Consider the following 25,825-nt stretch of genomic DNA (forward strand, 5'->3'; position numbering starts at 1 on the left):
TGCCCTCCCACTTATTGAGTGTCTCACCGTGTCTCAGAGACCACACTTCCATTTATGTGGCCACCATACAGGACAGGCCCTGGGTAGTCTGCGCGTCATTGTCTGTGTCTTCTACCTCTAGAGCCTGCCTTCCATCTCGTGCTTCTGCGTGGTGAGATCCTCCTTTCGCCCCCTGGCCTCTCAGGGGACAGCTACACCTTGTGACGCTCCATTACATCATGACGTGCCTTTTTGTCAGTAGCCCAATAATCCTTCAACAAAGCCAGTTTAGAGAATGTCCCCTGCGTGTTCCAGTGGGCCTTGCTGCCAGGCGTCCTTTTACGCTCTCGTGGGCCGTTGGGGCGCTCTGTATGCGGCCGCCGTGCTCCTATTGCTGTCTGTCCCAGCAGTCTATGTTCATCAAGCAGCGCCGGGCGGGCGCTCCTTGTGTTTCGTGATAGGGCCCCTCCAGTTCGATAATGCTGCGTGGACAGCGCTCTGCTTCGTGCTGCTTGGGCGTGCCCCTCACGCCAGAGCCGTGTCTTGTGCCCCCAGTCAAATTCCGCCCGGAGTTGTACCGCACGCTGTGTGCAGTTCGGGCTCCCGGCGCACGCAAACAGGGATTACTCAGCTCTGCGTGCCCGTCCTCGCATCAGAGCCCCGCTGTTTATGGGCGCTTGTTCTCCGGGTCGGCCCGCCTTTGTTGTGGTCCATGTCGCGGGCCAACATAGCTCAGCGCGAACCCGCGCTTACCGCCGCGGAGGTCCCACTGTGCCCCCGCCTGCCTTCTTCCTTCCTACACGGCGCCTGTCAGTTTCATGCCGCTGCCCAGGCACTCAAGTTTCGTTTCCTTTGTCTGTCAGCCATTTTCAGAAACACTGTATCGACAGAAGCCGGCTTCGCTGAGCGGTTCCTTTGAAGTTCAGCTCGCGGTTCACTAGATCTTCGCTCAATGCTCGAGCACACGTTCCCACATATATGCTGCCGGTCTTGGACTCAGTAGAACGTTTTTTAAGGTAGTTTTCCCGGATCATAGGGAGTAGCACAGGATGCACGTCCTACTCCATGGCTGCTCAAGCCACACCCTCCTATGACCGCTTATGCTTCAAATGTCACATATGTGTCCTAATGCTTATTTATACATTGTGCCAAATGCACAGAGTTAAATTCACATAGGTGTCTTTGTATGGCATCAGTTGGCCTGGGGAGCCCGAAGTAGCTCCTGGTAGCTCTTGGTGCCAAGCTAACAACACTCTTCTAGGCTACAAGCGGGAGCTAAATAGCTCCCAGCTCCCCTCAATTTTGAACCCTGCCCTATGTTTTGAATCCTATGGATCCCTTACTAAACGGCTGCTTAATGTCTCCTCCCAGGTGGCCAGGGAAAAGCAGACTCTTCCTGATCCTGGGGGTGGTGTACTGCGGGTGGATCGCCTGGGAGGAGACAAAGGCCCAGGGTGGTGAGGAGATCCCTTGGGCTGAGATGCAATATTTGTCCTTTAAAAGAGAGAACCTTTAAAATTTGCCAAAACGGGTATTGGCTTATTGCCATTATGATACATTTGAACCCCATATAAGATCTGTGGCGGTTTACTAATTGGAAGAGTAACCAGGATCTGGACTATAAAGAAAAGATAGCATGCATCAAACGGGGATCAGCTCATCAATTTTTGCCTGGAAAACGACCTGGTGTCGAAACCTGTGTCGGCCGAGATATGAGAATAAATTTGGAACAGAATGAATAATGAATGAATTTTGAATTTCTTTGACATTTACCAAATTGTGATCTAATCACATAACTCATTGATTAGAGTATGCTACTTATAGGGTCAGCACGACTCATCAACACCAACAACCACTAAGTACTTACCATGAGGGGTTTAGGGTAAACCTCTCATTGCTGGAGATGCAGCTTGCCATACCATAATTCGAACGGCCAAAGCACACTCACAAACGGTTGTACCCTCACAAACCCATTTTTATATTTTTAAGGGAACTATCCTGAGTTGTTACTTCTAAAAAAGAAATGCAATTTGATAAAACGTAATTGGTCTTCAGAGAAAAGAACACTTACTTTTGACTTCTGACTTAATGTGTGAAGAGAAAATCTTTTGGTTTGCCAAGCAGGAGAACAATTGTCTTTGAGTGTGAGAAACCCTTTGGAACTAAGATAGTCACTTTGCCAAATGAAGGACATATCAAATGAGAAGAACTATATATTCTGCCTTCAGTGAAACTTGGCTTGTGAAAATAACTTTCCTAAAATTAACTTTGGTTTGAAAAATCCTGCATTGATACAGGGGAAGGGGATTCAACCCTGGTCACAAGGAGTCCCGTTTATAACCTTTGTGCTTGAATGTATGTTATTTTGTGAAGTTTAAAAAGCCAAATAATTCCTGTATCATTTTGTTGTATGTATTAGGGTGAGGGACAGATACGTTTGGACATTAGCTCATTTTCCTTTAGCCTTAGTTTGTTAGGTAGATAAATCCCTGTTAGGCTATATAAAGAGAGGCGTTCGTCTCACCCCTTATCAGTTAATAAAATGGTGACTTATGAGAAAACTATACCTATGTGTATACCTTGCATTTCTGACTCCTCACAGGACTGGCAAATTTAACAGGTTAGGCAATACAAGATTAAATGAGTTCTCCAGCGTGGGGTCTTGCATGGATTCACATGCGCATGACTATTCCCTGTCGTCAGGCTGGGAATCCTCAGTAAAATTAAAGCAGTTTAGTTTTAAGCTAAAAAACGGCTCTTTTCCTATATAGCCCATCAGTGTCACTTTGGGTCCTACTGCCCCAGCCATTCACACTCGTCGTCCTAAGCCCCGCCCCTGGTGGCCATCTTCTCCATTTTTACTGCACATTTCTTGTGTTGGGAGTCTTCGTGTTTCACTCCTCAAAATCCAACAATCTTTTGCTGTTTTTTGCTTATTTTCTGAGAATACATCGATTCTTTGGCTTCTTCTGTCATGTTGTGACTACCGGTGGCAGAGGCCCGTTGCTGGAGGAGATCCTCTATCCATCGGCGGATCTCCAACTCGTGGCTCCACAGTCCCAAGCTTGGGCCTTCACCTCGACACCATGGCAGACGTCACAAAGAAAAGTCTTTTCAGGTCCTATGAGAACTGCGGCCTGCAGAATGTCTTCATCGAGGATCGGCACGTCGGGTGCATTTATTGCCTACCTGCTGACCATGATGCGGACGGATGTTTGATTTACCAATCCTTTTCCTCGAAGACACGGAAGGACTGCCATTGGCGGTTGGTGGCATGGATCAAAGAAGCTAAGGCCTCTGGGCATAGTCATGCCTATTCCAGGGCTGGTAGGTCCAAAGTGTGCTCCCTCAGATAAAAAGAAGTCAAGGTCCTTTGAGGATGTTTCCTTGGTGATGAGCCAAAAGAAGGCCAAGTCACACACCTTCATCAGTGGTCGCCGCGGCTGCAGGACCCAGTTTGGACAGAGGCCGGTCACCATCGCTGGCTCTGTCGATGGCGGTAGGCTAACCAGTTTCCCTCTGCGAAAAAATTACTGACTTCAGCGGCCAAACACAAGTCATTGTCGAGGGCAAGTCCTCCAAAAACCCATCGCTCCACCGCCATCGACCCCTGCCATCGACACAAGCCTCGTTGACTTCATCCACAAGGACCATTGTCGATGACCCTGTCTATGAAGCAGGCTCTTCCTTCGGCTGCAACACCAAGGGGCTCGTCCACGACAGTCACCTTTATCACGACGGTTACCACGCCCAGGATTTCCTTGCCACCTAGACCTCCGTCAGTGGTTACGATAGCAGTCCCTTCAATGACTGCACCTTTCCCTGCTCTGCAGACTCCAGTCATCGCCTCTTTTGCTAAGGACTCTGGTTTGGTGAGGGACATGCCTTCAGCTCGGGCTTTCCTGTCTAGACCCACCAAAGCTACACCACTGTTCACTCTGGCCATTCTGGGATCCCGCAGGAGGTCTCCAGCAATCTACACATGTTCTGAGGAAGACCTTCCAGAGGGGTTTTACTCTGATCAGGAAGGGGCAGGGGGAGCCCAACCCCATTCTGCCAATTCCTCATCAAGGGTACCCGACCTTCCAGCCTTACAAGCCGTTTAGCCCTTCATGATGCCCAGCTCTGGTGTCAGCACCTGCTTCCAGACCGAGGGATATGTCTTTGGACATCTTAAGCACCTTGCACACACAGGTGGCTTATATCCAGCAGCGACTAGCAACGAGTTATTTTAAACTCGAACTTCCGCCGGCAGGCGGAATAGCCGGCGGCCAGTCAAAGGCCAGTACAAGGCCCTGTTTTGCCCTGTAGGAGCCACACGAGTTCCAGAAGTGGCGCGGGCAGGAGCCCCCACCAGCAGCCACCCACGCGCTCCAACTCCTGGAGGCAGCGCAGCGACCGCAACCACGACCGCGACCGCAACGGGCCATCCCTCCCACCCAGGCTCGGAGGTGCAACTACCAGCCCTGCCAGGGCCCCTCCATCTGCCCACACTGCCCCCACATGAAGACAAGCACCGGTGACCCATCTGGGCACGCACCGCACCGCGCCGACATTTCCTTCCTGAAACAAAATGTCGGGCGCGATGCGGCATGAAATCGAGGCTCGGCTTCCCCCGGTTGCCTAGCAACGAGTTATTTTAAACTCGAACTTCCGCCGGCAGGCGGAATAGCCGGCGGCCAGTCAAAGGCCAGTACAAGGCCCTGTTTTGCCCTGTAGGAGCCACACGAGTTCCAGAAGTGGCGCGGGCAGGAGCCCCCACCAGCAGCCACCCACGCGCTCCAACTCCTGGAGGCAGCGCAGCGACCGCAACCACGACCGCGACCGCAACGGGCCATCCCTCCCACCCAGGCTCGGAGGTGCAACTACCAGCCCTGCCAGGGCCCCTCCATCTGCCCACACTGCCCCCACATGAAGACAAGCACCGGTGACCCATCTGGGCACGCACCGCACCGCGCCGACATTTCCTTCCTGAAACAAAATGTCGGGCGCGATGCGGCATGAAATCGAGGCTCGGCTTCCCCCGGTTGCCTAGCAACGAGTTATTTTAAACTCGAACTTCCGCCGGTAGGCGGAATAGCCGGCGGCCAGTCAAAGGCCAGTACAAGGCCCTGTTTTGCCCCTGTTTAGCGCATGTGAGCGCAATACCAAATCTACATTCCGACCAAAACATGCTGCTGGGTTGGAGAATCCAGTACAGAGTCGAGACCTTTCCTTGAAGGAGCAAGAAGGTTTCCTGACGGACCCCACAGAAAAAGAGACTAATCTAACCGTGGGACAGCCTCCGCTATGCCGAGGAGGAAGCAGTACTCTCTACTTGCATTGTCTGGACTTAACCCACTGTGAGTAAAGCATAACACCCTAGTCGCTTAGTCCACCATACGGTCCTCAGGTGAATGTCTACTGCTTACTGCTAGTATAAACATACAAACTTGGTGAATTCACTTTTGCTAACTATTTGTTACTTATGTGCACTATGCTATTGCTACTGCTCTCATGTAACATATCGCGCCGCGCCTCACTAATGCCGCCGCAACCGTGTTGCGCCCTCTGGTCGCTCATAGACCACAGTAATTGTGTTGTGCCCTCTGGTCGCTCATAGACCACAGTAATTGTGTTGTGCCCTCTGGTCGCTCATAGACCACAGTAATTGTGTTGTGCCCTTTGGTCGCTCATAGACCACAGTAATTGTGTTGTGCCCTTTGGTCGCTCATAGACCACAGTAATTGTGTTGTGCCCTCTGGTCGCTCATAGACCACAGTAATTGTGTTGTGCCCTCTGGTCGCTCATAGACCACAGTAATTGTGTTGTGCCCTCTGGTCGCTCATAGACCACAGTAATTGTGTTGTGCCCTTTAGTCGCTCATAGACCACAGTAATTGCGTTGTGCCCTCTGGTTGCTCATAGACCACAGTAATTGTGTTGTGCCCTTTGGTCGCTTATAGACCACAGTAATTGCGTTGTACCCTTTGGTCGCTCATAGACCACAGTAATTGCGTTGCACCCTTTGGTCGCTCATAGGCCACAGTAATTGTGTTGTGCCCTCTGGTCGCCCATAGACCACAGTAATTGCATTGTGCCCTTTGGTCGCTCATAGACCATAGCAATTGTGTTGCCCATGGCCATATATACACCATACTGCCATCTGTCTGCGCCCTAGGATCATTGCAACTTAACACTATGTGCCTGACCTCACTCACTAGATAACAACATAGCAGACTTAGCAGCTACTCTGCCTGCACTCTACTCAAAACTATAACTCTAGCCATCTATCTAGATACAGGACGCTCACACATTATACAATGCTCCTTATACTATCCTATCTAGTATACCTGGCCTCCTCACTCGCCCCATGGGAACGTCTCACCATGTCGCCTCTTATAGCAACCACAACACAACAATCCACTACACAATGTAACATAGCTGACAGAAACCTAAGACTACGAGCAAGACTACCCAGAATCTTTGATCCACTCATCAAATACGAAACTAACACCATTCGAGCCAAAAAGGAACCCACTCGCAAACCATTCACCCATAACTACATTAAGTACAACAACTACCAAACAAACAAAGAAACAAATGCCACTCTTAATGCTGCAATAAATACTGCTACACACCCTAACCACACACCTAAATTCAAAGGAGCCTTAATAAACGCTAGATCCTTAGTCGCCCACGCCATAGAAATATCTGAAGTTATCTTGACAGAAGACTACGACTTCCTAGCCATTACAGAAACTTGGCTGCATGAGGCATCAGGCCCAGCACTATCCCTAGCTGTGCCCAACAATTATACTATCCTCAGATCGGATAGGTGCGGAGCTCGAGGTGGCGGACTAGCCATCATCGTCAAAACTAAACTTGGGATGAGACTCACCCCCTCACCAACTATTGAATCTTGTGAAATAATGTCCACCAAGACGCCCACAGCTAACTCACAAACTCTCAACCTTCACTTGATATACAGACCTCCAGGTCCTATCAAGAATTTCATAGAAGACTTAACTACCATCCTATCAGAAAACCTTAAAGATACTACTCAATCAATACTACTAGGTGACCTCAATATTGGCTTTAATGATATCAACGACTTACAAGCCACAGCAGCTTCCAACACCCTAACAGAACTGGGTTACACACAAAGAGTGCTTGAGCCCACCCATATCAAAGGGAGAACCCTTGATTGGATTGCTGACCACAACTGCAATATAGCCACTCTCACCATCTCACCCCAAATCTGGTCAGATCACTATCTAATTTCATTCTCCTTGGACACTACCACCCCCAAACTGCAACAACCGTGTGCACCTCCTGCACTTACCAGAAACAAAAAAAACATGACATTAGACAAACTACTCCCCGGCATCATGCCCACTTTGGACGCTCTACCTGACAACCTTAACCCTAACAGCCTAGTGGAAGAATTTAACAACATCATGAACAAAACCCTCGACGACATCGCACCAATCAAGCTCAGAAACAGTAAGCCAAAGAGCCACCTGAACAACTGGTTCACCCCTCTCTTAAAAAATCTGAGATTAGAAAAAAGGAAATGGGAAAATACGTGGAAAACTAACCCCAGTCCAGAAAATAAACTGAAACTAGTTAACATCTCTTCTCATTATAAAAAAGAAATTATCCTAGCTAAACAAGAGACCTACAATAACAGAATCACACAAGCCAAATCAAGTACAAAAGAACTGTTTGCAATACTCAGAGAACTGGAAAACCCAATAACACCTCAAGATAACTGTCTTAAAGATAAAAAGTGGTGCTCTGAAATCCAGCAAGCCCTCTCTAACAAAGTCCGAAACCTCCAAAAGAAAATAGAACTAAAACGCGAGACCTTAGCACCCAATATATTACCGCCTATTAAGACACTTCCTAACTCCAAACCCACTACGCAATTCCACTTCTCCAAAGTCTCCATACTAGAAGTAGAGAAAGCAATACTCGGTCTAAAACCGTCCAACTGCAAAGGAGACTTATGTCCAGCACAACTCATCAAAGATGCCGCACGAGATCTAGCACCATTTATCACCAAGTTAATTAATGCCTCCTTTACCACAGGCATTATCCCCAGTAACTTAAGAGTCCTGGGTGCTCCCACTCTTAAAAAAGGCTACTCTAGACCCCACTATACCCACTAATTATAGACCTATTACTACGGTTCCGTTCCTTTTGAAGATACTGGACAAGGTGGCATATATCCAAATCCAGAACTTCCTGGAACAAAACCAACTATTAGGCTCCCGACAATCTGGCTTCCGCCCTCTTCACGGCACAGAAACTGCACTGATTGACCTGAAAGCCCAAATAGACAAAGTACGAGATTCTGGAAAACCAGCACTCCTCCTGCTACTAGACCTATCGGCCGCTTTTGATTTAGTGGACCATAAAGTCCTATGTAACCACCTAGATTCAGCAGCACACTTCTCCACTGAGGCTATAGCATGGATACAATCCTTCCTTAGTGACCGCACCATGAGGGTTTTCTCACCTACAGCAGCTGCAGACCCCATCCCTATTACCTGCGGTGTGCCACAGGGATCATGCGTTTCACCAACGCTATATAACATATTCACTAAGCCCCTGTTTGATGATTTGGACCATCTGGGTATCACGTATACTAACTATGCTGACGATACCCAGATCCTCCTCCCACTCACAGGGGTTTACGAAAAAGACCTAGCTATGGTGAACAAAATATACAGCATCGTTCAGGCATGGATGGCAACCCATGGCCTATGCCTGAACGATGATAAAACTGAGCTTCTTATCCTAGGCACCGCACCCCTCATCAATAAATTAAGCACAAATTACTCTTCCTTTATCATAGATGGGAACTGCATACAAGTTGCCAAAGAAGTTAAAACATTAGGGATCTACCTTGATTCTACCTTATCATTCTCCAAACAGGTAAACTCCCTAGCTTCCTCAACAGCCTACACATGTAAGCTCATTAGAGCAGGGAAACAATTCCTTTCCCAGCACAGTTGTCTAACACTAGCCAGAGCCCTTATCATCTCTAAACTAGATTACTGTAACGCACTATACATAGGAGCCACTAAATCTATCATCAACAAAATCCAGATACAGCAAAATAAGGCCCTCCGAGCTGCATTGAACATCCCCAGGAGAGAACACATTACAGCAATAAGAAGGAAACACAAATGGCTCTCCACCCATGAGAAAATCAGACTCAAAACTGCATCTCTCACACACAAATCTCTACATAACAAAGCCCCTCAATACCTAAAGGACAGATTCACCAGATCACACCCCACAAGACAAACCAGACTTGCCTACACCAATCGCCTACAAGTACCACGCTTTAAACTGACCACCATAGGCGGAGCTAGCTTCCCAGTCAAAGCTGCTCAATTGTGGAACGAATTACCCACTACCGCGAGGCTAGAACACTCTTTTTCCAAATTCAGGCAAATTGTAATTAACTGGCTAACGACAGTAACTGCTAATTGAACCTATGATAATGCCTACGCCTGTTTGCTACACAGCACCTGCACCATACGATTGTAAACTTGTATTGTAAACTTGCACCTGTAACTGGTAATTTCTGTAACTTGTAACTGTAACCTGTAGCTTATGCTCTAAGCTGTACATATTCTTACTTTCTGCGCCCTTATACCCCAGGGTCCGGTGCGCATAATAAATACTAAACAAACAAACAAACAAACAAGACTGTCCACTGCTCCCACCCCTGTTCTGGCAACAAGCCTTCCAAGGCCTTCTCGGGCTCAGCCAACGCTGTATCATAAGGCCTTGGTTACCCCTCGGCCATTGCCGCTGGTGCTGCCCCCTGTGGTGGAGGAAACGGCTCTGACGGACACTGACACATATACCGTCACAACCGGTACACGCATGGATGAGTTTGATGATTAAGTTCCCGCAGATGGGGAACCCACTGATGTCGATGTGCCCTCCAGGGCCTCTCTGCCGGACAAGATCGGGTTGTTCCACTCCATGATATCTAGGGGGGGCCAAGCTGTTCAACCTGGTACTGGAGGAAAAGAAAAAATAAGGTTTCCTTTTCGAACAATGGGAGTCCTCCAAGAAGACAGTCCCAGTTCCCCTGCTGGATGATATATGGCAGGATGGCCTAGCTGTCATGAAGGCCCCTTATTTATTTATTATTTGTATAGCGCACAAACAGCCAATGGGCATCGCAGCGCTGTTACAGAAGTAGGTACAAAAGACTTGTTAATGTTAAAGGACATTTGTACCGCGCACTATCACCACCGGAGTGGTCCCCTGGTGCTCTGGCGGCTCTAAAAGAGGGGAAAGGGAGGGTGAGTTAGTGGGAGGAAGCTCCAAAAGTGCCAGAGAGCAGTGAAGTGCTGTTGGCAGCCTCAGCCCGGTGGGTCCGTTGGCTGGGCCTGGGGTGTTTGCGGCTGGTAGTCTTTGTGTATGTTTGTTTTATTATTTATAATGCGCACCAGACCCGGGGGTAGTAGGGCGCAGCAGTACAGGATATGCTGTCAAACTAGAAATTATATCGTGCCTCCTATTGCTATGAATATATGTATATTGGCCTACGCCAAGCTGCTAATATGCTACTTGCGAAGAAATCCGTGTTGCAAGGTCCTGACCCTAGAAACAATGTAAACCGCCATTTTAGGATCTCTCTCCCTGTAAAGTCACCCTGTGAGTTAAAATGGTGGACGATGTCATTCACAATAGAACATGGCCATCATGACCTCTGTGTACAGCTAATATGTAACTTGCCTGCAGGCCACATGTTGGGGTCATGAACTGAAACCTTGTCCTTCGCTGACCTGTGTGTAATGGATTACCTGTGTCAATGAAGCTAATCCATGACTTATTGGCGAATGTATTAAAGGTAAAGCGTTAGGCAGCATGAACCTGGCATGAACCCTAGATCAGTAATGTATTAGAGGAATATTAACCCGCAGTAGGGTTGGATATTATGTTAGAAAATTGTATAAAAGCATGACCAATTCTAATGTACAATCGCACTCACTGAGCACACCGATCCACGCTGGAGTTCGCTGTGTTGTACTGAGGGCCGATAGCTATCTGATTTGTCTTTGACTTTTTGTAACTGTTCAGTGTAAATTAAAAGATCTTTGTATGTTCCTTTGTAACCTGTGTTTGGTGTATTTCCTTTTTGGGCTACCCAGCCTCATATTATTTCTTTGTTTTCACAGTTGGCACCCGAATAGGGACCCTCCAAGATTGATGCCGGATTGTTGAAGGTTGACGCACGCTATCGGACCGGGATCGGACGGTGTGACATAACGGGGCCCCACTGAGCGAGACGCGACACCTCAGCAGCGCTGCACGACCCGATCCTTGGACGATAAGCGTGTGGTCTGAGACGGCATCTTGACGAGGGTCCACTTATCGAGGCGGGCAGATTTGCCGAAATCACCAAACACAAGGTAAAATTAGTTAGGTAAGTTCTTTTTAATCCGATCGGACATCCTTAGATTTGTTCAGGTGAGTCGTGACCGACTCTTAATTCAACCCTGAAAATTTGAATTTGGCGCATTGTATCTGCAGGCACAATTATTGACCAGGTAACACCAAGAATTTGAGATATGCCTGGGAAATTGTCTACCTGCTTTAGGGCATTATTCTGCAGCGATAGACAATCTTTGGAATTTAGCCGTCCCACACTACAGGAGGGGTCGCCGGCATGTACTGTAAGCATGGCATTGGAAGTATAGTATTTAATGACATTTGGCACAGACAAACCAGACATGCCTCTGAACTTCAATGGCCAATCAATGGTAGTTTTGAGATCCCTCGTATTGAATATTTAGAGTCAGTCTTGTTAAAGAAAAAGGCTAGACCTGTAGCATTTGATGTTTTGCAGAATTGGAAAAAAAGAAGCGTTGCAGCAGCTTAAGAGTAGAGAAAAACATGCACACCGTCATAAAACGAATGCTGAAAAAGCATTGTTATATGATCAGGACAAGCAGTCTTAGTCGGCTAAAAATATGGATAGGGCGTTCTCACTCGGTATTCAGAAAATCTATCCTTCTAAAGATCTTCATGTTTCTGATGAGTTTATTGACAAATTGCTAAATGAACGAAGGCCTGGTGCCTCTGCACCACATCGGTATGTTCCTCTTCCTGCTGTTGTGCCTCCTCCTGCTGTTATTCCTGCTCTTCCTGCTCAACCTGTTGTTCCTATTCCTCCGGTTGTTGTTCCTCCACCTGCTCCTCCGCCGCTTCCCATTGCACCATGTTAATAAGTAAATGACCACACTTCACTGCAATCCTTGTCTTTAGTGAGGATTTATTTAGTTAGTTCATCCAAGAGAAAGGCCCCCAGCTGTGGGCTGTCCTCCTGCTCTCAATCCTCTCTCTGCTGCTCGAATCTGGAACCCTTGCTTAATCATAACAACAAAGATTCTTTGGTAACTAGGTTACATGGCAGCAGCTGAAATGATGTAAGTATAAACACAATGATGTAAGTCTAAACACCTCCTAACACCTCCCTTCCTTTTACCAAAATATAAGTGTTTGCCTAAAGTAGATAAACAATTTCATTGAAAATCAAACAGTTCATTATTTACATAGTATCTGATACAACGCTATGTGGAGGAATAAGTAAAATGCAGTAAATACCGTGCAGTGCAGTTACAAGGTGTTGTTTACCTTTTTGCAAATTGCTATCCTCTCCTTGTTCCAGACCCCACCTCCTTTAACAAGAACCGAAGATCCCAAATCTTTAACAACTTGTTTGGGCTGGGAAAATATGGATGCGCCTTTGCGCACCTTGGTGGGAAGTTTGATCTTGATCCAATCACCTTCCTCAAGACTGAATTCTCTACAAGCATTTTTCCTGTCATATTGCTCCTTGGATCTTACCCCTGATTCAAATATCTTCTCTCTCACTCCCTCCAGATCTATTCCTACAAATTTTGACCTTCCCATCCAGCCTGGACACATGTGTGAGTTAGTTTTCCCCCCTCTTAATAATTCAAATGGAGATACACCCGTAACACTGTGCGGTGCTAGTCTATATTGGAATGTTCTCTCCATTATGGTCCTGACCCAGTCACCTCCTGTGGCTACCGCAATTCTAATGGCATCCATGAGTGTACGGTTCAAGCGTTCTACGTACCCATTGGTCTGGGGATGATATAATGAGGTAGTTACTTGTTCTATGCCATGGTTACTCAAAAACTCTCTAAATTCCTTGGAAACCAATTGGGTGCCATTATCTGATAAACACTTCCTGGGGAATCCCTCTCTCCAAAATAATTGCTCCAAACATTTAATGATGCTACTGCTGGATATATCTCTTAGTGTAAATATTTCAGGCCACTTGGATAATAAATCTATGACAACCAATACATAGGTGTCTCTCCCACCACTGATATTGAAAGGACCTAGTAAGTCTAAAGCAACCTCATCCCAGGGAACCGTGGATGGCTTCCTAACAGTCATGGGTACTTTCTGAATTCTGAGACCCTTATTACCTTCAATGCAATCGCAGCAATTGTTGACCACTTCTTCAGTGTCTTTGTCAAGATTGGGCCACCAAAATTCTGCTCTAACTAAGCCTTTGGTTCTAGGCAGTCCCAAATGCCCAACATGAGCTAGCTCAATTACTAATTTTCTCATTTTGATAGGTACAACCATCTGATGTCCCCTATGTAAATATCCTTTATCAATCCAGAGTTCTTCCTTAACTTTGGCAAACCCACCTAAATCACCAAGATAATTTCTTATTCTGTTCTGCGTCACCAATGTTAAAACTCTCTGGTACAATTCATCCTCAGAACATGCATTGTCCCACTCCTCTTTCTTTACTGACTCATGAACTTGAAATATTTCAACACCTTTCTCACGAGTCAGAGAAGACTCCTCAGACACAATTTCTCTCACTACTGATCTAGATAGGGCATCAGCAACTACGTTGGTTTCACCACTAACGTGAAGCATGTCATATTGCAGGCCTTGTAGGGACGTCACCCACTTCATGATGCGTCTGGAGACTCCCTCCAGACCACCTTTGGTAAATATTCCTATAAGGGGTTTATGGTCAGTACATACTGTGAATTCTCTGCCCCACAGATATCTCTTGAATTTTTCCACTCCCCAGACACAAGCCAATGCTTCCTTTTCTACCACTGAGTATCTGTTCTCAGGTCCTTTGAGAGATCTAGATGCAAATGCTATGGTGTGTAATCCCTCCTGATCTTCCTGCATTAGGACTGCCCCAATACCATAGTCACTAGCATCCACAAATAGTAATGACTGTCTACTTTCTTCAAACGTTTTCAAAATGGGTGCATTAACTATGGCATCTTTAATCTTACCAAACTCTTCCTCACATGATTCATTCCACTTGAACGTAACACCTTTACGAGTCAACATCCTCATATTCCTTGACAAATTCGACAACCCTCTAACGAACTTGCCATAAAATTCAACCAAACCTAGAAAAGACAGTATGTCTGCTTTGGATTTTGGTGCTTCCATCTTGTGAATGGCTTCTATGGCCTTTTCTTTGGGTTTGATCCCTTCACCTGTAATTTCATGACCTAGATATTCAACTTTGTCAGTTTTAAATATGCATTTCTCTAACGATACTGTAAGGCCAGCCTCTTTGAATATGTTCAACACTCTCTCTAACCTTTTATCATGTTCTGCTTCATTTTTCCCACATACTAGCACATCATCCTGGTAGCACATGACACCTCTCTCTCCTCCCAGTAATCTGTACATGACGTTCTGAAATACACTAGCTGCTGAAATCAATCCAAATGGCATTCTTATACATCTGAAAAGGCCAATAGGGGTAATGAACGCTGTGAGATCTCTAGAATCAGGATGTAATTCTACTTGGTGATATGCAGATTTGAGGTCAATAAGGGAAAATACTTTGGAACCAGACACACCTGCCAATAAATCATCTATTCTGGGTAAAGGAAATTTGTCAGCCACTACATTTTTATTCAGGTGTCTAAGGTCTATGCATATCCGCAGCGATCCATTGCCCTTTCTCACTATTACAATAGGACTAACCCACTCTGAGGAATCAATTCTCTCTATCACCCCTTCACTTTCCATTTTTCTCAATTCACTCTCTACATCTTTTCTCAGGGCCAAGGGAATGGTCCGCAATTTGGCAACTTTGGGAATAGCATCTCTTTTCAAACGAATTTTGTGCACAAATCCCTTCAAGCACCCTAACTTAGTGACACTCATTTGCCCTCTGGCCCCTTCCATAACAGTGCTCGAGACCGATTTTCCACCAGATTTTTCACCTTCCACAATCAACACCTGTTCTGGGTGGCTTGCTTCAAGTCTTATCTTGAGCTCTGCCTGATCACTCCAGGACAACAGCTCTCCACCTCTGTTGGCCACATGGACAGTCCCTATCGCCTTCCTGTCTTTGAATTGGAGCTCGGCTTTAAAGCACCCTAAAATTTCTATGGGCACATCTCCATAAGCATTTGCTCTGACTACATTCTCCCACAATGTACAACATCCAAATTTCTCCTTCCACACTTGCACACTTATCAAAGTATAATCTGCTCCACTGTCCATGAGCATTGATACTGGCACCCCTCCAACTAACACAGTTGCATATGGTTTCTTTTTCCTGACCTTCCCATCGATGGCATTGACAGAAAAAATAACTTCCCTACCAGCATCATCAATTGATATAAATTCTTGATCTGCATTGACTTCATGTATTTGACCTGAGGCAGTATAAAAATTCCTACAGCATCTAGCCATGTGTCCCCTGACCCCACATTCATTACATACAATGTGTGTTGCATAACATTCTTTGTCAGATGCTTTGTGAGATAGACTCCCACATCTGAAACACCTCCTAGTTGATGCACCTCTAGGATAACCAGAGTCCCTGCCACCCCTGAATGTAACATTCTCACTGGGCGACCCTCTGGTAGATGATCCTTGTCCCCATGCTCTGGTAGAGGGACCTTGGCGACCCTCAGGTCTCCTACCCATTTGCCAAGGGCGACGCGAAGTTGCCGCACCTCTCTGCATCACTCTCGAAACCTTGTGTATGGCAGCTTCATCGTCATCTGTTTTGGGCTTATCTTGAGATGTATTATCCAACTGAAGCATTTGTATACATTTGTCTGTGTGTTCTATCATTTTCGCTATCTCAATTGCTCTATCAAGAGAAGGATTTCTTTCCTTCCATAACTCCTTCCTGATGTTATCGTTAGAACACTTAATCATGAGTTGATCCCTGACATGCTCATCTCGACAATGGTCAAATCTACATTTGATGGCTAAACCTCTGAGAGCAGTTACAAATTCCTCAATACTCTCTCCAGTTTTCTGAGCTCTCGTAGCAAATTTGTACCTTTCAAGAATTATATTCTCTTCAACACAGTAGTGTTTGTCTAATTTTGCTAATGTTTTCTCATATGGCCCCCCATCAGGAATGTCTGGAGGTTCTGGTAGTTTTTTGACCACTTCCTGCCCTGCGGCGCCTAAACAGTGAAATAGGAGCGCCTCTTTGCGCTCATTGGAGAAGTTGGGTCCAAATGCTGCCAGTGCATATTTTTGAAATCCCTCCTTCCAGTCTATCCAACGCACTCTAGGCTCACCTGGTGTAGGAAGGAAGAAAACTGGGGCTGGGACATTTGCCATGCTGTGAATTAAAGAATGTCACCCCCAGACAACAAACCCTGCACAGCCACAATGTCACTCAACTGTACTTAATTTTACAAGGTGTGCACCCACCAGGTAGATTCCTGTGTGATCCACCGTTCCAGGTCCGGCGTCCAACTGCACAACCAGTTGCTGTGTGTCAAAGTACTTGTCAGTCTCGTTTGTTCGAAACGTATTATTGACACGACGTAAAAATGGCCGCCACGTTTCCACGTCCCTTAGTCTACTTGCGTGCTGACGTGACCCCAGGCTGCAACATTCCAAGAATTCCTCGCTCGCTTGGTCGACTATTCGTTCACCTGACAGCCGGGTTCCATTCAAAGATAAACAACTGCAAGCCGCAGCCGTGTGTGTAACGGCAAGAAAGTGAGTAATCAAGGCAATGGCAATCCAAATAGTGAGTGACCTCAGGTGGGACCTCTGCTGGTGTTGTCAGCGCAGTCTCTCGTAGTTGCAAATCACAAACCACAAATCAACCTCCTCAGTATTCGTGCTCTGCTCCAGGATTCCTTCGTGGTTCACTTCACTCCCAGGCACTGACTTCTTCCTCAGAATTCGTACTCCGCTCCAGGATACACCTTACTGGTTTACTCCGCTCCAGGAGAATGGCCGTGTTTCTCGCCTGCTATTACACATGTAGTGTGCCGCTCCGTCCGGTTGCATCCAAACTGTAATCAATATTGCTGCTGCTGGGGGCCTTTTCTCCTTGGCCCAGTCCTCGTCGCCAATGTTAATAAGTAAATGACCACACTTCACTGCAATCCTTGTCTTTAGTGAGGATTTATTTAGTTAGTTCATCCAAGAGAAAGGCCCCCAGTTGTGGGCTGTCCTCCTGCTCTCAATCCTCTCTCTGCTGCTCGAATCTGGAACCCTTGCTTAATCATAACAACAAAGATTCTTTGGTAACTAGGTTACATGGCAGCAGCTGAAATGATGTAAGTATAAACACAATGATGTAAGTCTAAACACCTCCTAACACACCAGTAATAGTACCTCCATTGAATTTGCCTGCACCCCCACTCCCAAGTAGTCCTGTACCGCTTGTAGTTGATCAGGGTGCGGGGCCAAGGGTTGTTACTCGTAATACTGTCCCTCCAGAAAAGAAACAGGATTTGTTTGCATGGGCTAAGCATTGTATAGAGAGGGATGATCAATCTAATGTTTTTGCCACACTTTCTAATATGGATAATTTTCCTGAGAAAAATGTTTTTATTGAAGGTTTAGGGATTCATTTGTGTGTAATGTGGGGAAGATTAAATAATGCAGATCTCCCACAAAGGTTAAGAGATTTAAACACGTTAGCATTTTCAAGAGACACTGTGGAGAAAGTAAATGAGCATGTCGAAAGGATATTTGAGTACAGAAAGGAGTTGGAAAGGTTACAGAATGAGGATGATGATGATGAAGAAGGGATGTATGTACAGAAACGATTCTTTCCATGTCGTAAATCGATACCGGAGGAAACACGAATCTGTACGAAAGATGCGATTAGGTGGATTTCAGACATGTTGATAACTCCAGTTGAGGTATATGACACATATAGTCAGTATACACCAGAAATGCAGAGGAAAGTGATACAGGTGATGATAGAGTACCTACAGGATGAATGTGTAAAAAGAAAGATTAGTTGTCCCACAGAGTTATTGAGTATATACAAGAGAGCTTTTTCACTTGACACCTCTTCGACTGCTTTAGCGCTCGACTTAGCTCCGTTGCTTAGTAAGCGTTTGGAGCCACCTACTTCTCAGTTGCCTATGAGAGAGGTTCCTCTGACATTTGTCCCGAAGGTTGAGATTGCGGCTGATCCTGCAGCAAATATAGTCGCTGTGGACGTTCCTGCACATTATGTATCACAGTTCGTTCACGTCCCATTCTCAAGGCAGGAAGTGAATACTATTAGACAATCTATTCCCGACATTAGGGAAAATCCGACAGGGTTCTATAAAGAAATAGTCCGTTTTGCAGTGCTCAGTATTTACCCTAGGCGATATTGATTTGTTATTTCCTGTACTCCTGCCCGTAGATTTCTGGAAACAAGTTAGGACTATAGACGATGTACCTGGGTTGGGAGATACATGGGCTAACATAACTGGGTTCGACAGAGAAAGGCCAGCTGGTGAGAGACCGCCTGACAGAATCATTGCGAAATTAAAAACCATAATTCCCGAAAAGATAATTATTTGGGACAAGCGTACGGCCTGTGTCCAAGGGAAGTCTGAGGGTGCTACCAGTTCGAACAGGTATTCTCGGATTTCAGTGGACAAGACTTAGGCAGAGAGTCTGGGAAAAGATTATTTGTGGACAAATTTGTACGTGGATTGCTGCCTGACATCCAGTCACAAATGATGTCTTCCGAGAGTGCTTGGCAGGCGAAATCCCAAGCAGAAGTACTGAACATGGCTCAGTACTAGGAGAACCGTGTCAATAATGAAAAAGATAGTCGAGAAGAGAAAAGGTGATTTAAAGACTAAAGTATTGTTACAACAAATTGTTAGAGGCCCCAGAGGGGGTAGTTTCCAGATTAGAGGTCAGTATGTTCCACAAGGGAATGTGCCCTTGGGTCCTGTGAACATTAATCAGTGTGCCTAATGTCGCCAGGAGGTCATTGGCGTGCACAATGCCCTGTCCTTTGATAGAGGTCGAATAACACATTTGGAAATATGGATAGACGATCCAGAGGTCGCCCGTGTGTAGGAGGCCCTGGTAGAGGTCAGTTTTCACAGAATCCCCAGCAACCTTTTTTCACAGGATACTAGAAACATATTTGATCATCCTTCTGCTGCATATCTATCTGAAGAGCTTCCTTTTGATGATATTTTGTTTCGTTGGGATTGCCCGAAGCAGAATTTGGAACCTACACCTATTCCTGTTAATCAGAAAGGTCCCTAGGTTGAAATGGTAGTGGGAAATAGGAAACATCAGTTTTTGATACACTGGAGCACAGAAGTGTTCCATTGATCATTCTCGGGTTCCAAACATTCCACTTTCAGGGCAAACTAATGTTTCCGTAGGGTTTTCTGGCACAACAGTTGTCTGTCCGGTTTCTTCACCGGTACCTATTTCTTTGGGCCCCATTACGGACCACTGTCCATTTCTTTTGACTGCGAATTGTGGAGAGAATTTGTTGGGGTTGAATCTATTGAAGGAATTAAATGCGGTAATTTATTGTTCTTCTAATGGAGTGCGTTTAACGATTTCACCACAGCAACTTTCTGTTTCCTAATTCCTGACTAGACCTTTGCCACCAGAATTCATTGATGTACCAGAGTGTTTATGGGCAATTGACGACAATGATGTTGGTGTTCTACAGATCGAGCCTGTTAAAATAGTCTTGAAACATGGAATTAAGCTGCCACGCATTCCACAGTATAAGATCTGAGTTGAGGGCGAGCAAGCTTTGAAATGCATTGTTTCTGATTTTGTGCATCGCGGGGTGATTGAGGAAATTACAGGTAGTTTGGGTAACAGTCCGATTTTACCCGTGTACAAGAAAGGCGATAATACAATTCCATTCCGTTTCATAATTGATTTGCGTGCCATTAATAAAGTTGTCGCTCCGCAATTTCCAATTGTGCCTGATGTGACGACAATATTAACTATGATTCCAGCTACAGCTACTTACTTTAGTGTTGTGGACCTGAAGAATGCTTTCTTTTAGTATTCCTATACACAAGGATAGTAGATACTTGTTCACGTTCACCTTAGGGGGACGCTCGCTCACATTTACTTGTGCACCTCAAGGCTACACAGAAGTAGGGCTTTGAAAGAACAGCTTGATATCCTTGAATTGCCGCCTACTTGTACATTGCTTCAGTATGTTGATGATTTGCTTTTAGCTGCAGACTCTGAGAGCGTTTGTAAGGAGGGCACTGTGTTGTTGCTTATTCATATAGCTAAACATGGTCACAAAGCTTTGCTTAAAAAATGTCAATATTGTTGCCAGGAGGTTGCCTATTTAGGCTATCTCCTGTCAAAGGAGGGAAGAAGATGGACACCTGAAAGAATGAAACACATTTCTGGCATGTCTGTCCCAAATACACAGAAGGAAGTTAGAGCTTTGATAGGTATGGCTTCTTACTGTCGGTTATGGATCCCAAACTTCTCACTAGTGATCAAGCCGATGTTGGCTTTCACGAAGAAGGGCATTTCTTCGCCATTGCCATGGAACACGGAACACCAGCAATCAATTGAGTTGCTCAAGACTGCATTATGCTCGGCACAAGTTTTGGGCACACCAAATTACGAAAAGGCCTTTGTGTTGTTTGTGCATGAATGTGATGGATGTGCTTTGGCTGTATTAACGCAGGAACATGGAGGGAAGAATAGGCCATGCGGTTACTTTTCTTCCGCCCTTGATCCTGTAGCATGCGCTTTGCCAAGATGTTTGCGAGCTGTCGCTGCTGCTGCTGCATCTGTAAAACAGAGTGAGGGAATGGTTCTAGGCCATGATCTAACCCTGATGGTGCCTCACTCTGTAGATGTTCTACTGAACAGAACGCAAACGCAACACCTCACTTCCGCACGGTTGACGAGATATGAATTGATCTTGTTTGCTCCTCACATTCAAATTGTGGTGTTGTGTTCTTTAATCCGGCTGAACTCCTACCTTTTCCGCAAGGTACTGCCTACAGTGACGAAGTGTCACACGATTGTATACTACCGAACAAGAGACAAAGGGGAGAATTGATCTAAAAGATTCTCCTTTGAATGATCCACAAGGGGAGCTGTTTTGCGATGGCTCCTGCTTCAAACTTCCGGATGGTACATCCACAGCTGCTTATGCAATCACCACATTGAGCACGGTAGTGGAAACCAAGCGACTCACGCATAACTTCACGCAGGCTGCAGAGATTATAGCATTGACCCAAGCTTGTGAATTTTCCGAAGGGCTTACAGTGAACATATATACCGATAGTCAGTATGCTTTGGGGTGGTTTACAACTTTTGGAGACTTTGGTCAGAGAGAGGGTTTTTAACTTCACATGGCACCAAGATTCAACATGGCTCCCTAATAGTACAACTGCTCTCAGCGCTTGCACTCCCTACTCAGTTAGCAGTCGTAAAATGTGCAGCACATCAAAAGATTATAGATTACATAGGAAAACGGAATGCTTTCGCTGATCAGATAGCTAGACAAACTGCCACCGATCTCTTTACAGAGATGTATGTTTCAAGGGAGACTGTAAATGCCTATGCAATGGATGAGGGTTTTCACAATGCGAGGCATAGGTTACATAGTTATGTAGTTGCACATATAATTAACAAAAAAAGTTGTATCGCTGGTCCAGAAAATTATATACAGAAAATTAACCAATTTGCAGGAGGTATAACATTTACAGAATATTAAACATTTAGCAGGAAGTATATCATCAGTATAGTGGGGGTAAGTAGTGCTGGCTAGCTGATCAATTGTTTCAGATGGTTAATGTAATTGGATCTGAATTTCGGGTAGGATTTCTCCTTGCATATAGTGTGGGGTAGTGAGTTCCATACTTGGGCTGCACGGACGGGGCAGCTGGCGCCTCCGGCCTTGGTGAGTTTAAATCTAGAAATGATAAGTGTGTTGGCATTGGAGATTCTTGCGGGTCTGGAGGATCTTCTTTCTACAAATCTGTCAGTAAGGTAGGGAGGAGCCATGTTGTTGAGGGCTTTGTGAGTGAGGGAGGCTTCTTTCAGTAATATTTTATCTTGGGTAGACAACCAGTTGTTATTGTGCCTTATCTTAGAAATGTGTGCTCGTTTAGGGATACCAAGGGCAGCTCTCAGGGAGTTATTTTGTAGAATTTGAATTCTGTGTATAGTGTGTTTGTTGGCCCCGATATATAAGGTGTTGCAGTAATCTAGTCTAGATAGAGCAAGAGCTCTAGTTAGGATCATGCAATTGTCATTAGAGAAAAAGTGTTTGCCTGCTCTGATAAGCTTAGATGTGTACGCTGTGGCCGAAGCCAATGAGTTCACCTGTTTGTTGGAGAGGGTAGCATCTAGCTGGAAGCCTAGAGTCTTTACTTCCCTGGCTACCTTAATAGTCTTCCCATCGATCTCAAAAGCAGAGTAGTTCTGGCCTCGTTTTTTGAGATTAGAGTGGTTGCCCAGAATGATTAACTCTGTTTTGTCATCATTCAGGCATAGACCGTGAGTGGCCATCCATGCCTGGATGATGAGATACACCCCATTTACCAAGTCCAAATCCTCATTATAATCCCCTGAAAGCGGGAGGAGAATCTGGGTGTCATCTGCATAGTTAGTGTAGGTGATACCAAGAAGGTCCAGATCATCAAAGAGGGACTTAGTAAATATGTTTGTAGAGTGTTGGAGATGCACAGGATCCCTGGGGTACGCCGCATGAGATGGGGATTGGGTCCGCTGCATCTGTGGGGAAGAACACCCTCATGGTCCTTTCGCTGAGGAAGGATTAAACCCAGGTTATGGCTTCTTTGGAGAAGTGTGCCGAGGAATTGAGGTGGTTGCAAAGGACTTTGTGGTCTACAAGGTTGAATGCGGCCGAGAGATCCAGGAGTAGGAGAAGGGCTAATTGACCTTTTGTCTATTAGCTCATCAATTTGAGCTTTCAGAACAATGAGAGCGGTCTCGGTTCCATGTTGTGGACGGAATCCAGACTGTTTTACACCTAGGAGCTTGTGATATTCTAGGAATTGTTGGATTTGTGTATAAGCAATCTTGTCTAAAAATGTTAATAGAAAGGGGACTGTTGTGATGGGGCGGTAGTTGGTAGGAATGAGGGGGTCCAAGAATTGTTTTTTTAGCAGTGGCAATTCCCAGGATTGTTTCAAGTTGAACGGCACAATGCCTGAGGTGAAGGAGGCATTTACAAGTTTGGTTATGAAGGGAGAGAGTTCTCTCGCTTCATCTTTTATAAGTTGTGCAGGGCACAAGTCACCTTGGCAGTTGGAGGGCTTGAGAGAGAGGATGACTTTCTCCACTTCTCGGATGGATGTTTTTGCAAATCTAAATTGGGTGGTAATGTTTTGTTCCATAGGGGGAGGGTTGTAGTTGGTTATAGGTGGTTGGTTAAGGGCTGCTTCCTTGACCGCAATTATTTTTTTGGAGCATGGTAACTTTGTTGGCTAGAGCTTGTTGTATCTCTGTACACCAGGCTTTGTCTTTTATGCATATATCTGGGTTGGGAGTAGGCGACTCTAGTTCCTTTAAGATAGCAAACTGCTCCCTCATACTTGAGTTGGCTGAGAAGATCCGTTTGTTATATGAGCTGCGTTTGGCCAAGATAATTTCCTTCTTGTATTGTGAGGAGATTTCTATGAGTTTGTTTTTATGGTCATCTGATGGGGTAAGTTTCCAAGTGGATTCGCAACTTCTTTTCAGTTGACGGAGATCTTTCAGCTCGGGGGTGAACCATTTGTTAAGGTGCGCTTTAGGTTTACTTAGTCTACATTTTAGAGGGGCGACGTTGTCAAGAGTGACTTGTATGATTTTGTTATATTCATCTACGAGCATCTTTGGGTCTAGGTGTTCATTAAGTTGGTTTAGGGTGGGTAGAATGGCAGGATAACTTTATCCTTAGTAATGTTTTTTTTGTTCCTCGTAGGGCATGACAGTTCCATGTTGGCTGTTGGATTTGGCCTAGTGGTAAATAAGTCATAGGTTATCAAATAATGCTCTGTCCATAGTTGTGGGGAGATGGACGTAATGGCCGCGGAGCAGTTATATTCCGCCAACCAGTCAAGGGTTCTCCCTTTATTATGGGTGGGTGCCATAATTTTTTGGTTAAGTCCTAATTCAGTGAGGATATTAGACGGATTGATGGCCTGTTTGTCTGAAGGGTCATTATAACCTAAATTAAAGTCTCCAAGAATCAAAAGTTGAGTGGAGAGTTTAGTAGATAGTAGACAGTTAATGTCTTCTTCAAAAGTACCTACGGTACCGGGGGGGCTATAGATGAGGTAGATAGTAAGGGTTTGGGAGTTATGAAGTGGGAGTTTGATGGTGCATACTTCGCAGGAGTTTAAGTCTGGAATAGAGGTAGTTCTCATGTTGAGGCTGATTTTGGCAATGAAGGCAACGCCACCACCTCGCATGTTATTTCTATCTTGTCTCAGAATGGTGTAGCCATCTGGGATTGCTAGAGATAGTAGGGGCCCGGCTGCCTCGTTCAACCTGGTCTCTGTAATGGCGAGGAAGTCCAACTCATTAGCCAGTATGAGTTCACAGATGTCGGTTGCATGCGCTGTTAGGGATCTGGTGTTTATTAATCCTCCTTTGAGTGGAGGGTCTGCAGTGGTGGTTTTAGTTTGATTAGTTTTGATAGAAGCGGTTGGCGATGACCTACTTGTACGATTAGTACTGTTATGTTGTGTGATGGTTCTTTTGTTGGTGGCAGGGAGGGATCTAGTCAGTGGCTCATGTAGTCTTGTGAGTCTGGAGTTTCTGGTAGGCGGACAACAAGGTAAGCTTAGTGGTTCGCTGGTGGATTCAGTCCTGGGTCCATTGGTGAGATCGATTTGCACTGGTGGTGCAGTGGAAGGTGGCTGTATGGGTGGGGTTATGTTGGAGAGTCTTGGTAGTGAGGTGGAGGATAGTACCTGAGGTAGGGCAGGATAGGAGCAGTAGGTGGGTGATGGACCAAAGGCAAAGTGTTAAAATGCTCATGGTGTATTGGTAAGGGTTGTAGGGCATATAAGCATGTGGGCTGGATGATGAAATCAAATTGTAGGGCACAAATGGGCAAAATGCAAATATCAAGTATAAGGCACACATGGGCTAGATGCAAAAATCAAATATAGGCACAAATGGGCTCGATGCAAATATCCAGTATAGGGCACATATGGGCTAGAAATGGTAGGGCACAAGTGTACTATGTAGATGGCGGAGGTAAGTCCAGGTGGTTGCATGGTTGCAGGTGCCTTTGGGTACATAAAGATACTGCTTGAATGCTGAGGTTGCTGAGGTACAATGGCAACAGCAGGCTAGTGCAAAATGATCGGAGGTTTCACAGGGAGCTGTGTGCAGCAACAGGCTCGTTCAGCTCCATTAATTCAGTTGAGGCAGTGGGCTGCAACGTTGGCATAGGGGCCAGATAGATTAGGGCATGGCGGTCTGGACGCAATATGAGGTGGGGGTAGCGTGTCTAGGTAAGCTAGCGTACAGAGTAAGCAGCGTACAGAGAACTTTGTGACAGAATCAGAGGGCAGACCATAAAGGCGTATGCAAGG

At 45.7% G+C, this 25,825-nt stretch overlaps 1 protein-coding gene across 5 annotated transcripts in view; it reads left to right on the forward strand.

Moving 5' to 3' along the window:
* LOC138468387 (NACHT, LRR and PYD domains-containing protein 3-like) overlaps positions 1 to 25,825 on the forward strand; it is a 1,409,260-nt gene that overhangs the window by 100,041 nt on the left and 1,283,394 nt on the right. The window contains exon 1 of one of the 5 annotated variants that reach the window (XM_069608928.1): positions 11,355 to 11,404. The exons of the other annotated variants lie outside the window; for them this stretch is intronic. The gene's annotated coding sequence lies outside the window, so the exon portion shown is untranslated. Of the gene's footprint in view, positions 1 to 11,354; positions 11,405 to 25,825 lie in introns of those variants that run through there. 5 annotated transcript variants of the gene reach the window in all.

The sequence above is a fragment of the Ambystoma mexicanum genome, chromosome 4q (assembly GCF_040938575.1).
Source record: "Ambystoma mexicanum isolate Mex_15411 chromosome 4q, UKY_AmexF1_1, whole genome shotgun sequence".
Lineage (NCBI taxonomy): Eukaryota > Metazoa > Chordata > Amphibia > Caudata > Ambystomatidae > Ambystoma > Ambystoma mexicanum.